Here is a 13,664-nt window from a genome sequence, read left to right on the forward strand (position 1 = left end):
GATACTGCTTTATTCTGAAAAGCTACCAGTCTTAAAGATTCCTCCCCAAATTAAAATTGTTAATAATCTGTAAAAATAATGAGCCTTCAGTTCACTTTATATCATTTTGATTCATTTAACAATGAAACAAAATTCAATATCGACAGAAGATTACTCATTCCCAGGTATCTTGTTAGGGAATATTTATTTTTTAATTCACCTTGTTTACTTCAAGGCAAACCCTATTCTGCATGCCATGAGGGTACCACTAGCCCACAGATGCATGCCAATAAATCAGGATAAGGCAGAAATATCTGATACTCACCTGCTAAGCCAATTTCCACTCATTTGTGAGGACTGTCAGTAATTACAGCAATAACACACTTTATCTCACACCATCAACTCTGTATTGCTTGAAATCACTCTCCAAGTGTGCGTATGTAGTGCATATATAGTCTACAGAACACTTTCGCTTTTTTTTCTTCTTACTTCTCTCGTTTGTCACCCTATCAAAATTATACAATGGGATTTACAGTAATTATTCTTAGTCATATGGTGACTCACCCACTACTCAGTACTGACCTTAAACATCAGACCTGTAGAAATCTCATTATAAGAGCCCTGATTCATCACTGAAGGACAGAGACATGGATGAAGAAAAATATGAATGACGGAAAAAATGTGAATTTTAAAAATTCATAAGCTCTGTAAATAAACAACTACTTAGTATATATTTACTAAACAGTATATATTTCTGTTGAAATTAAGTATTTGTTGAAATTTGTCTCGTGTGAGTATGCTGATTGGTTCATAAACAAAGTCAAGAATTTGCCCTTTAGGTTACTCTGTATTACAGACATAGATACACACGCTAAAAGCATACAAGTAGCACAGGTATATGAATGAACATTAAACACAGCATAAACCTAATAAAAATCATACTTAAGTACAAATAAAAGATCAGAAGACTTTAATATGATAAGTAGGGAGGAGTTAATCCCAAAAACTGAATGAATAGACAAAAGATTGCAAGAAGCAAACTGCCACTTGTTTCCTATTAATAGTTAAGTTAGAAAGACTTTGCAGGGAGCTAATTCTGAAGATGATTTCACAACTGAAACGAAACAGCCTGATAAAGCGAGAAGGATTAAGTGTGTCTTTCCTATGAAAGATAAGCCAAGGAACAAAGGACACAAGCAGAAAGAAAAACAGCAAGAAACAAGACATATAACAATGTCAAGGAGAACAGAGTGATGGGATTGTGGGAGGGGACTGAGAATTTCACATTCAACTGTGGGCTATAAAATTCAGTCTCTGGGGTTGTCGGGGGACTGTTGTTTAAGATTTAAGAGAAGAAAATCTTAAAAAGAAATCACCCGGAGAAGGCAGCATCAGCTCAGTATAGTTCAAATATGTGCCAGAGAACTAGAACAACTAAGTTCTATAGTGATCAATGCCAGGTGGATTTATGAAAAACAGTCAAAAAGGAAGTGCCAGGTTTTGTCAAATACCTAGACATCTATGGAGTGACAGGAAAGAGTGAAGAAAAATACACATATACACAAATACATATATACAGAATGCTTTGTTACTTGAGATATTTATGATCTAGCAGGCATTCCTCAAAATAGTGAAATACACTGAGGGTGGGATGATCTGAGAGAATAGCATTGAAACATGTATATTATCAATTGTGAAACAGATCGCCAGTCCAGGTTTGATGCATGAGACAAGTGCTCAGGGCTGGTGCACTGGGATGACCCAGAGGGATGGGATGGGGAGGGAGGCAGGAGGGGGGATCGGGATGGGGAACACATGTAAATCCATGGCTGATTCATGTCAATGTATGGCAAAAACCACTGCAATATTGTAAAGTAATTAGCCTCCAACTAATGTAAATAAATGAAAAAAAAAATAGTGAAATACAATAAGAGGCGAGTTTTAAAGTGATAATCTGTAGCTTTATCTTTTTTACTTATTTATTATTCATTCATTTAACATAAGTCAGTTTTTAGTTTTCCTGCCTCCTTTTGCCTCCTGAAAGCATGAATAATAGATTTATTGAGTGCCTATTGTGAAGCATGTACCATACTAGGCATAAATGAAATCATCCTAGAAGCATAAATGATTTTTATGGATTCTCTTAATCCATAGAAGTAGAAGAGGGAGCAAGAGGGAAATCTCTTCAACTAATGAAATGGAAAACAATTTTGATTACTGAGAGTTATGAATTAGAGAAGACATATAACCAGAACTAAACTAAATGAAACTTTGTTGCATATGACCTCTTAAATTATTAAATAGATTAGAATGACTGTAATTCAGTAAGTGGTATTTCCCCAGTGTTTGAAATTCACTAGCTCTTTTAAATCATCATTCCACCCAGGAAATCGTATTGTTTAGCTAAATCTGAGCAATACACAAGTAACTACAGTTTTACTGTTTAAATTCCTCACAAGGCCTGTGGCATCTGGAGTTCTGCTTGTTTTCCTGGCTGATTTAATTTCTAAACATCTAGGAATATATTCAACTGGGATTGCTATAGGAAGCTCTCATCATATCCAGTCTGACCATTCAGCATATAGTATATATTTCCAAATTAACAACCCATTTGATAACCCAAGATTTGTCATATCACTGGTGATCATCACTCCTCATTCCTACGTTACACTTTAAGTGTAACTGAAAAATCTTAATATTTATTTTAATGTTCGTAGATATGGACAAGTTTAAGGTTAAGACAGCTGACTCATTGCCACAGCTTACAAAAAGTACTTGAAACATGGACACATTAAAATCAAGAATGGATAAGTCTAGTTTCCTTTCTCAAGACGTTTTTGTGAGTTTCCTTCTCCCTCCCCTGTAATTCGTCAACAAATGACAAATCTACAACTACAGAACAGGATAGTCATTCCCCACCAGTTCCAACTGTGAAGGGAAGCTTAAAAGCAATGTGAAGAGTAAGTGCCTACTAGTTAGCACTGAAAGGAAATAATCAACAGATTAAAAGCAATGATGCAGCTAATTCTACTAAATCACTGGTTTTGCCTTCTAACTACTTGCTTTTTACTGGTGGAAATTTAACTGTTGCCCAAAGCACAGGCAACTGGTTGTAAAAAAACACAGGTGACCCAAGCTGGAAGAATCATGCCAACCATAAAACTAAGCAGACTATTCATCACCATGGTAATAACTCTTAAAACAGACACAGAAGCCAATTCATAGGTTCCATTTTCAAACCAGGAAGTGATTTGGGAGTGTATGCATGTATATAATTTACACAGTATCCTGCGCCAAGTTAATAACAGTCCAAGAGATGAAGCTAAAAGAAACTACAGAAGTGGCCCTTTCACTAACATGGACTCACAATGCATGGAAAGGTAGTCTGTTTCTTTCGACAAAGAACCTCAGAGGATGTTACAACAATATTCAGGAACATGCTCCCAGGTATTAAGTCATTAATTGAATTTGAAAGGTCACACATTACTACTAACATCTACTTGAGGACAGCACATCTCTTTTGCAAGAAAATAAGTCCAAAGTTTAAGCTTTGTGACTTACTTTCAATACAAAAGAACACTACCTAGCTAAGATTTTGAATAAGTTTAACTGAATATGGTCTTTTCAGAGAGACTACTTCCAGAAATATTCAAAGCATAACATATTTTGACCTCAAACTTCAGTAGCAAAATATTCAAACCAATAAAAATGTGCTAAACACAACTAAGAAAATAAAAAGATAAGGCACAGACTGGAATATTAGAAATCACTTTTCTTTTAATTTTTCCTTCAAGGCAAGGGTACTTGTGACAAATCCCCATGTGTTTTGCAGTTTTGGTACTGTCTGAGGAAGTCTTCAGTTCAGTTCAGTTCAGTCACTCAGTCGTGTCTGACACTTTGTGACCCCATGAACCACAGCATGCCAGGCCTCCCTGTCCATCACCAACTCCCAGAGTCCACCCAAACCCATGTCCATTGAGTCGGTGATGCCATCTAACCATCTCCTCCTCTGTCGTCCCCTTCTCCTCCTGCCCTCAATCTTTCCCAGCATCAGGGTCTTTTCAAATGAGTCAGCTCTTTGAATCAGGTAGCCACAGTATTGGAGTTTCAGCTTCAACATCAGTCCTTCCAATGAACACCCAGGACTGATCTCCTTTAGGATGGACTGGTTGGATCTTCCAGTCCAAGGGACTCTCAAGAGTCTTCTCCAACACCACAGTTCAAAAGCATCAATTCTTCGGCACTCAGCTTTCTTTATAGTCCAATTCTCACATCCATACATGACCACTGGAAAAACCATAGCTTTGACTAGTTGGACCTTTGTTGACAAAGTAACGTCTTTGCTTTTCAATATGCTGTCTAGGTTGGCCATATTTTCCTTCCAAGGAGTAAGCGTCTTTTAATTTCATGGCTGCAATCACCATCTGCAGTGATTTTGGAGCCCCAAAAAATAAAGTCAGCCACTGTTTCCACTGTTTCCCCATCTACTTGCCATGAAGTGATGGGACTGGATGCCATGATCTTAGTTTTCTGACTGTTGAGCTTTAAGCCAACTTTTTCACTCTCCTCTTTCACTTTCATCAAGAGGCTCTTTAGTTCTTCTTTACTTTCTGCCATAAGGGTGGTGTCATCTGCATATCTGAGGTTATTGATATTTCTCCTGGCAATCTTGATTCCAGCTTTTGCTTCCTCCAGCCCAGCGTTTCTCATGATGTACTCTGCATGTAAGATAAATAAGCATGGTGACAATAAACAGCCTTGATGTATTCCTTTTCCTATTTGGAACCAGTCTGTTGTTCCATGTCCACTTCTAACTGTTGCTTCCTGACCTGTGTATAGGTTTCTCAAGAGGCAGGTCAGGAAGTCTTCATTTCTCCTTTATTTCTGAAGGACAATTTTGCTGGATACAGAATTCTCAGTTGGGGATTCTGGCCTTGGTTTTCCCACTCTCTAAAGTATTTAAGTCTACACTCCTCTGCTTACTTAGTCCACAGGTAAGAAACACTGGGTCTTTCTCTTCTGCACTTGATATCATACTGCCAGTTTAATTTAACCAATACATACTCTAAGCACTGAGGTAGTATTGAATATAATCTGAAAAATAAGGATTCAGTAAGACAATCTGAAAAATAAGGATTCAGTAAGATACACTGCAACTAGACTGTTCATATCTGCAGGGAGCTTAGAAATTAAGAGGTTTTAAAACAGATCATCCCAATTTGTATATGAAACTATTAACTTTTTGAGGACAGAGCCCTGACTGATACGCTGACCTCCTACAAATCAACCTTCAGTACATGTGCACTCCCTGTGTTGCTAGGGAGAACTACAAACTTGCCAGTCAGGAACCCTGTAAATCTATGCCAGTATTAGTTGGTCTCTGATTGCTGCTCATCAAACTTTCTTTTTGATTCCATGACATATTCCCTATAGCAACCATATTCTTAAGCTGTAATACAGCTCCTCTTTTCCTTCATCCTGCTCAGAAAATAACTGCACTTCACATATAACTATAAAACAATAGAGACGAGCTGGATGACCTCCCTAATCTACATGGAAATAAGAAAATCTCCAATAACACAAACGATCTATTAGCTATTAATACTGCTTTAAAAATGGATTCACAAATGACAAGCTTCCATATGACATTTAAAATACTCCATGTGCTCACTTCAAAAATGAAAAGTTAGTCAATAATATAGCCTATAGTATTATCCTATAGGCATGTCTTTATATGATATGGAAATAAATCTTTTCTGGATGGAATAATCAAAATGTTCTGGGCAACTGTTACCCAAGTTTTTTAACTGATTGAATCAAATCCCCCTACACAGAATCCTTGTTCTCTTGGAAATAGTTACTGCCTTTTCAAAGTATTGTGAAGAATTAAATTCAGCATATAAAACTTTAAAATAAATGTTTCACTCACTCAGGCTTTTTCACCTCAAGCGAACTTCATGCTAAAGAGTCAGAGCTAGAGTGTTTTCCGAATAGAAACATTTTTTTCTAGTAATCTTGCGCAAAAAAAGATTTCATTCAGTCTGACGTGTCAGAAGTTTCAATTATCCCCACACTGACAGCAAGAAGTTACTCCATGCGCTGTTATCCTACCCCGACAGCTTGTACATTCTGAACTGAAAGACAAAAAGTAAAGTGTGCCTGTTTGTAGGCAAAAGAAAGCTGATGATTTATCACTATATATCTAGTGATGAATATATATGTATGTATATATATATATATATATATAGAGAGAGAGAGAGAGAGAGAGAGAGTCTGTTCTTTAAAATCTGATTTCACAGATTTTAAAATTTTTTTTAATTTAAAAAATTCACAGATTATAAAATTTTTCATCATATCCATACAGTGTAAACATTTGGAAAAGGTGGATTTTAAGTAGTTATTGCTTTTTTGAGTATTGCTTTTGCCAAAGAGTTTAAATAACTGTCTGCTTCTAAGAGTAGTTAAGTCTGTAGTTAAACTATGCATTTCATAAAACTAACACTATTACCAGAAAGAGCTCATTAGTGACCAATCAATCCATTTTTGTAAGTCAATGTTGATCTATCTGTAAGCCTAGACTTTCTCATCCTAACAAAGATGAATAGTGCAACAAAGAACTTCAAACCATACACAATTCTCAAGGTGATATATTGAAACAAGGCTACATTCTATAATTATGAATATGATCACAAGGTGGAGGAGAAATCAGCAATGACAATAATTAACTAAGTACCTATTTATGCTTTGTGCTGTTCTAGACACTACGTTATCTCATTTAATCCCAAATAAAGGCAACACTGCACCCACTGTATAACTCTGAAGGTTGAGACTCAAAGCAGTTACATGCCCAAAATTTTACAAGTATTAGATGGTGAAGACTATGAACCCAGGCCTTTCTGCTACATCCCTCACTCACTATTTAAATTTTTTTTTAATTGGTAAAAGCCTCCTAAAATGATGTTTCTTTGGACTGGTCTACTACTTTTGTGGAAACAAAGAAATGACTTATAAGTGAAACTAAATAAACCAATTGTTTAACAAGTAAGAAACCAGCATCTCTTTTGAAGACACAAAAAAATGTGATTTGCCATTGTATAAAGAGAACACAAAAGTAGTTGCCAGATGACTCAGCCAAGCAATAAATTAGAGGTTAAAGAGGCTACAGAGGAATTGAAACTGTAGCGCTACCTCTGAAGATTAAAGGACAAGTCACTAATCATTGTGAAAGGCCCTGAACACAGCATCCACTCAGTCACTTAGCAAGGAGCTGAATAATAAATAAATTGTGCAAGGAAAATGTAACACTTTCCTTGAGACTAAGACAGTCAGCAGCTGCAACATTAGACAAAAGATGACCAAAATAACTAGTTATAGAGTAACGACCACTATACTAGAATGGGATAATACCTACAACAGAGTACAGTAAGACAGTAATTTCACAGTATTTCTCTTCTAAGACATAGAAAAATAACCTCCAAACTAGTTACCAGAAAGAAACATAGTAATCACATTTACTAAATATTGTCCTGGCACTTTAAAAAAAAACAAAAACAAAAAACCTTAGTATACATTTTGGGAGACCAAGAATCAGAGGATATGTGAAAACAGACTTAGGGAACAAACTTACGGTTGTCAGTGGGGAAGGATGGGTGGAAGGGATAGTTGGGGAGTTTGAGATGGACATGTACACACTGCTATATTTAAAACAGATAACCAACAAGGACCTACTATATAGCTCAGGGAACTCTGCTCAATGTTATGTGGCAGCCTGACCGGGAGGGGAGTTTTGGGGAGAATGGATATATATACATATATGTATGTATGTATGGCTGAATCCCTTCACTGTTCACCTAGAACTATAACAACACTGTTAACTGCTATACTCAAAAACAAAATAAAAAGTTTAAAAAAACAGGATATATGAAACACTCTTTTGGGCAGCCCAAACAGAAGACAGACCATGGTGTGTGCTTGTGGGCTGAAGAACAAGAGAAATACAGGAAGTTAAAAAGAAAACCAAACAAAAAAACTGACAGAGTTAGAAGAAACAGTTTTACCAAGCTTCAGACCACAAACATCAAGGTAGACAGATGAATGGCTAAAACTCTAGAAAAGGGAAAACTAAGAACTAGAGTTTTTTCCACAGCAAGAATGTAAAATTCTGAATATAAGGATACTGCAAATAATGTAAAAAGGTTTCTAATGAAAGATACATTTTTAGCAACTCACAGATTAACAATCCTTTCTAATATTTCCTAGTAAGTTAAAGACATTTATAGTTCTAGAATTCCAGTGATTATAAGACCATCTAACTGGTTTTATTTTATTTTGTGTTTTTTCCTCCACCACATCTACATTCTCTTAGTTTTCTCATCTTCTCCTTTTGTGCTTGCCACTTTTTTCAGAAATGAGACATAAGATGGTCCTGTCTCACTACAATTACCACTGGTTCAGTGATATTAGGCTATGACTACATTCAAAAAGTTCATTCTTAAAAAGATTCTCTCCAAGTAAACTGTTAATTCCCATTTAATTCATTGTGACAGTTCATAATACTAAGGCCTCTACCTTACATTTTTGTAATTAAAAAAACTTCAAATCCATGATCTCAACTTATTCTCACATGTAATCTGGAAGGTACTAGAGTCAATAGCCATATCACTCCCATTTTAAAACTGGCAAACTGACCCAAAGAATTCAACACCAAGGGAAGCTTCAGCAAAGCCGGCTGGTGCGGGAGAGCTTCACGCAGCCAGAGGTTCCCACCACCTCTCCACACTAACAGCTTTTCATGGGCAATTGTGGTATGTTTCTGAGTACACGCAAATGACAAAATTTCCTAAGAAACAGAAGACTGCTTTAAATAGACTAGTGAAAGTGATAGTTGCTCATTTGTGTCTGACTCTTTGCGACCCCGTGGACTATACAGTCCATGGAATTCTCCAGGCTAGAATACTAGAGTGGGTAGCCTTTCCCTTCTCCAAGGGATCTTCCCAACCCAGGGATCAAACCCATTGCAGATGGATTCTTTACCAGCTGAACCACAAGGGAAGCCCTAAATTATCTTCAAAAGAACTCACCGCAAAAATGAAAACATGCTCCAATTCTTATGTTTCTCACTTCAGCCCATTAAGAGGTATATTAGAGATGACCTTCACATAAAAGTAAATGAATAAATGTAAGGTAAAATATCACTCATTTTGAAGCACAGCTTGCAAATAACAGTTGCTTTTGCTTAGTAAATACACTGTGCTCTCTTGTACTTACACTCTGTGTTCTCTGTTTATTTTAGATTGAAAATTATACAGGTGGACAAGATAAAGAGGAAAGAGACCATGAAGAATCACATACTGTGACAGGCACATTAACATGCTATCTGATTTAATCCGTGCAGTCACTCTGGGAAGTACTGAACAAACTAAGACGCTTGATTAAAACTAGGACTTGAATCCATGTCTAATCCCAGATGCGTCAAAGACACTTTCTTTTGCATCTTTCTAATAGTTTCTAGAATTTTACAAACTGTTAAGTAGAATAGGCATATTTAACTATTTCTTATATGTAGTTAAACTTGTATATTCAACTCACAGCCTACAGATAAACACAGTAACCAGGGTATTTTAAATATACCCATATTAAAAGTATGTTATTAAATGACATACTATATCAGTGTATGATATATCTATGTAACTTACAATGTCTATGTAATGCCTTACAATTATCTATGTAACTTACAATGTAACTTACATTATCTATGTAACTTACAATGTCTTACAATATCTATGTAACTACAATGTAACTTACATTGTCTATGTAACTTACAATGTCTTACAATATCTATGTAACTTACAATGATGTAAAGTACATTTAAAATGTGTACCTATCTGTGCATGTATGCATGCTCAGTTGCTAAGTCGTGTCCTACTCTTTGCAACCTCATGGACTGTAGCCCGCCAGGCTCCTCTGTCCATGGGATTTTCCAGGCAAGAATACTGGCCTGGGTTGCCATTTCCTCCTCCAAGGGATCTTCCCAACCCAAGGACCAAACCCGCATCTCCTGCATTGGTAGGTGGATATTTTATCACTGAGACACCTGGGAAGCTCAGAATAACATACTGAAAGATTCATAAATGAAACAGTATGTCTGAAATATGCTTTGTTTTACAAGTGAGGGAAGAAAATGCGGAGATGGATGCACCAAGATTAGCCAAGAGTTAATAACTGTTGATTCTACATCACGGTTATAAAAGTGTTTGTTACACCATTCTGTCTACTTTGTATATGTGAAACTTTCCACAGTACAAATGATTTTCATTCTAAGAAATTTAGCGCATCAAAAAATGGTACCACAAGTATTATAACAGAAGTACTTTAAAGAACAATTTAAAATTTAACTGCATGTTCGTATAAAAAAATGTTTTGACTAGATAATAATACTAATGTGTCAACCAGAAGATATTTGCCTCAATTCTGTACTGAAAATGTTGTTTTGTTTGTACGTTATGGCCCATCTCTTTGTTAAGTTCTGCTAGTACACTGGAAACAGCAATTTCTTGGAAACTTGAAAAGTAACAACTGGTTAAAAAATATAAGCAAACTGCCAGACTAGACTTTTTTTTTTACTTCTAAAGTTTTTTGTTTACTTCAACTGACACTAAGAAAGCTCATGATGAATGAGGATGGTAGCACGGATTTTGGTTTAAATTCTTCAAGTCTGGATAATGCATTTTTAATTTAAATTTCATATTATGAATCTTTGCTAAGTAAGAAACAGTTGCATTCAACATAAAAAGGTGAAAAGAACAAAGGGTCTGAAATTTAATTTTGGTTCTATTGCTTAGTGGTTTTACATAATTTCAAGCAATTTCAAATTCCTTCATCTATAAAATAAGGAAAGTCGTGTTTTCTATATGATACTATGATGTATGGATTTGAATTACTGTATATACAATATATATAATATATATGATATACACTACAGAAATATATATATGTTCCTGTAATGTTTAATACACAGTAGCTAATATTCTGTCAACATCTAGTAATTATTCTACAAGTTGATATGATTATTTTGCCAGTTAACATAGACTTATTTCTCCCCACATGCCAACAATATTTCCCATGGGTATAAAAAGTCACTTGGAAAACACATCCACTCTGATGGACTAAGAAATTCTTTTATACAGTGAAGTGTAGAAATGTATAAGTGTCTTCATGTAATCAGCAGACAACAAAAATTTCCCTGTAACTTCTATTTATCTAAGCTGTAAAGATTCTGAATAAATAAAATGGTTAAAAAGTTTAAAGAGAGGATGCTTTCAGTTAAGTAGCCAAAGTAAAGTTACATTTTAAATGCATTTGGCATTTGAAGGATCAATTCACATGAAAAATGTCAAAATAAATCATTAGACTTACTGATAATGCTCCTACTATAAGAAAATTCTTACCCTTGAAAATAAAGTCTCAGCAAAGAATGACTGCCTTCTAACTAGCCAGATCCCCTAGGGTATTCTGCAAGTACTTTGAAGCACATCATGTTATAGCACTCATTTGTTTACATATTTGTTCCCTAGTTGGAATATGAATTCCAATAAAACAGATGCAAACTTATCTTCTTTCTGTATCACCAGAACCTGCATACTGCCTGACAGTAACAGGTGCTTAATAAATATTTTTTAAATTCAGCTATGAGTACATTTACCTTCACTCCCAGGACTTCTGGATCAAATCATTCAGTTCCCCACAGTTAAACTCTATGGTGGAGCTGAGTCTACCAAACCTGGGATTAGGATCTGAGAGACTTTCAGTGTGGTATCACCGTTCCCCCTTAGTCCATGGAGGTGACATCTACTCTAATTCAGCACAGACTCTCTTCCTGGGTTACTCTTCCAAGCCTCGCCTTCCAGCCATACAACCAGGTAACACAGCACTCTACGTGCCAGGCACCACACCTAAACACAGCACACATTTCAGTTCACCTGATCTTTACAATAACCTGGGAGGTAAGTACCAGTACGACTCGCATTTTACAGATAAAGATGCCAAAGCTTGGGGATCATAAAATGTGCAGGAAGTCCCAGGGTTACAGAGCAGAGGCACGGCCTGAGCCAGGCCAGTCTGACTACAGCTCATATTCCCAACAATGAGTCTCTGAACAGAAGCTTACTAACAAACAAAGTCTTTTGGAAAGGGCTCTAAAAGTCCCTTGAGGTCACTTCAGATGTTTTTTTAATGAGCTTTTAAACAGCGATGTTAGCTTCCTTTGGGAGTCCTTCATTTTTCCATTAGGTTCTCTGACACACAGGGAATCCATCGATACGGAGAATACTAACCAATAGAAGCTCTCGGATGAGGGCAGACAATAGTTGAGAAAGGAAAACATGCACAAAGAAAAAAATCTAAGCCATCGAGAAATCTTGTGAACAGAGGATCAGGGGGAAAATCAAACTGACAGATGCAGAATCCTACTGCACAAAGGATGAGATATCTATTAATGACTGAGATTTGGATAGAGCTTAAAAGTTACAGAGCACTTACAAATACATACACTAATTCAATAAAAGAGAATGTCCTCAGGCCCAAAGCTGCCAACAGAACATAGATGCCCTGTAGATTTGACACTAAAACTTTCACTGGAACCAGTAGAAGCTACACAGGCTAGTGAATAAGACCCTCTTTTCCAAGTTTAAATCTCAGTTTTGCCAATTATGCATGTCTTTGGCAAAGGTACTGATCAACCATTCTGAGCCTCGGTTTCCAGAGATGTAAAATAGAAATAATATCACCCTTATCATCAAACAGTCTACAAATAATAGATGCTGGAGAGGGTGTGGAGGAAAAGGAACCCTCCTGCATTGTTGGTAGCAATGTAAATTGGTGCAGTCATTGTGGAGAATAGTATAAACGATCTTTGAAAAAAAAAAAACCCTACAAACAGAGTTGCCATATGATCCAGCAATCCCACTCCTCGGCATATATCTGGAGAAAACTCTAATTTGGAAAGATCCATGCACCCCAATGTTCACAGCAGCACTGTTTACAATAGCCAACACATGGAAGGATCCTAAGCAAATGAATGGGTAGAGAAGGTGTGGCACATATACACAATATTACTCAGCCATAAAGAGAGAGTGAAATAATGGCATTTGCAGTAACATGGATTATCATACTAAGTGAAGTAAGTCAGAAATAGAAAGACAAATACCATATGATGTTACTTATATGTGGAATCTTAAAATATGATACAAATGAACTTACAAAAACACACAGACTCACAGATAAAGAAAACAAATTTATGGTTACGAAAAGGAAGGAGAAGGATTTGGTTAAATTAGGAGTTTAAGATTAGCAGATACAAACTACTATATATAAAATAGCTCAATAACAAGGTCGTACCATATAGAAAAGGAAACTATGCTGAATATCCTGTGATTAGTCATAATGAAAAAGAATATGAAAAATATTATGTATCTACATACACACAATTGAATCATTTTGCTGTACACTAGAACCTAGCACAATATCATAAATCAATTATACTTCAATAGAAATAAAAGAAGAAATACCTCTCTTGTAGCAAAATGATGAAGAAAAAACAGTTAATGAATCATGCTGTCCAAGACCATTAGTTGAGTACATCTATGTGGACTACCAGTGACAGGAAAAAGGTAATATTCTTTTAAAAA

General features: G+C 36.0%; 1 protein-coding gene across 3 annotated transcripts in view; it reads right to left on the reverse strand.

The window, feature by feature from the left end:
• The window catches only part of EPS8 (epidermal growth factor receptor pathway substrate 8), a 199,593-nt gene that overhangs the window by 135,667 nt on the left and 50,262 nt on the right, over positions 1 to 13,664 (reverse strand). The window lies entirely within an intron of this gene.

The sequence above is a fragment of the Cervus elaphus genome, chromosome 22 (genome assembly GCF_910594005.1).
Source record: "Cervus elaphus chromosome 22, mCerEla1.1, whole genome shotgun sequence".
NCBI classification, from domain to species: domain Eukaryota; kingdom Metazoa; phylum Chordata; class Mammalia; order Artiodactyla; family Cervidae; genus Cervus; species Cervus elaphus.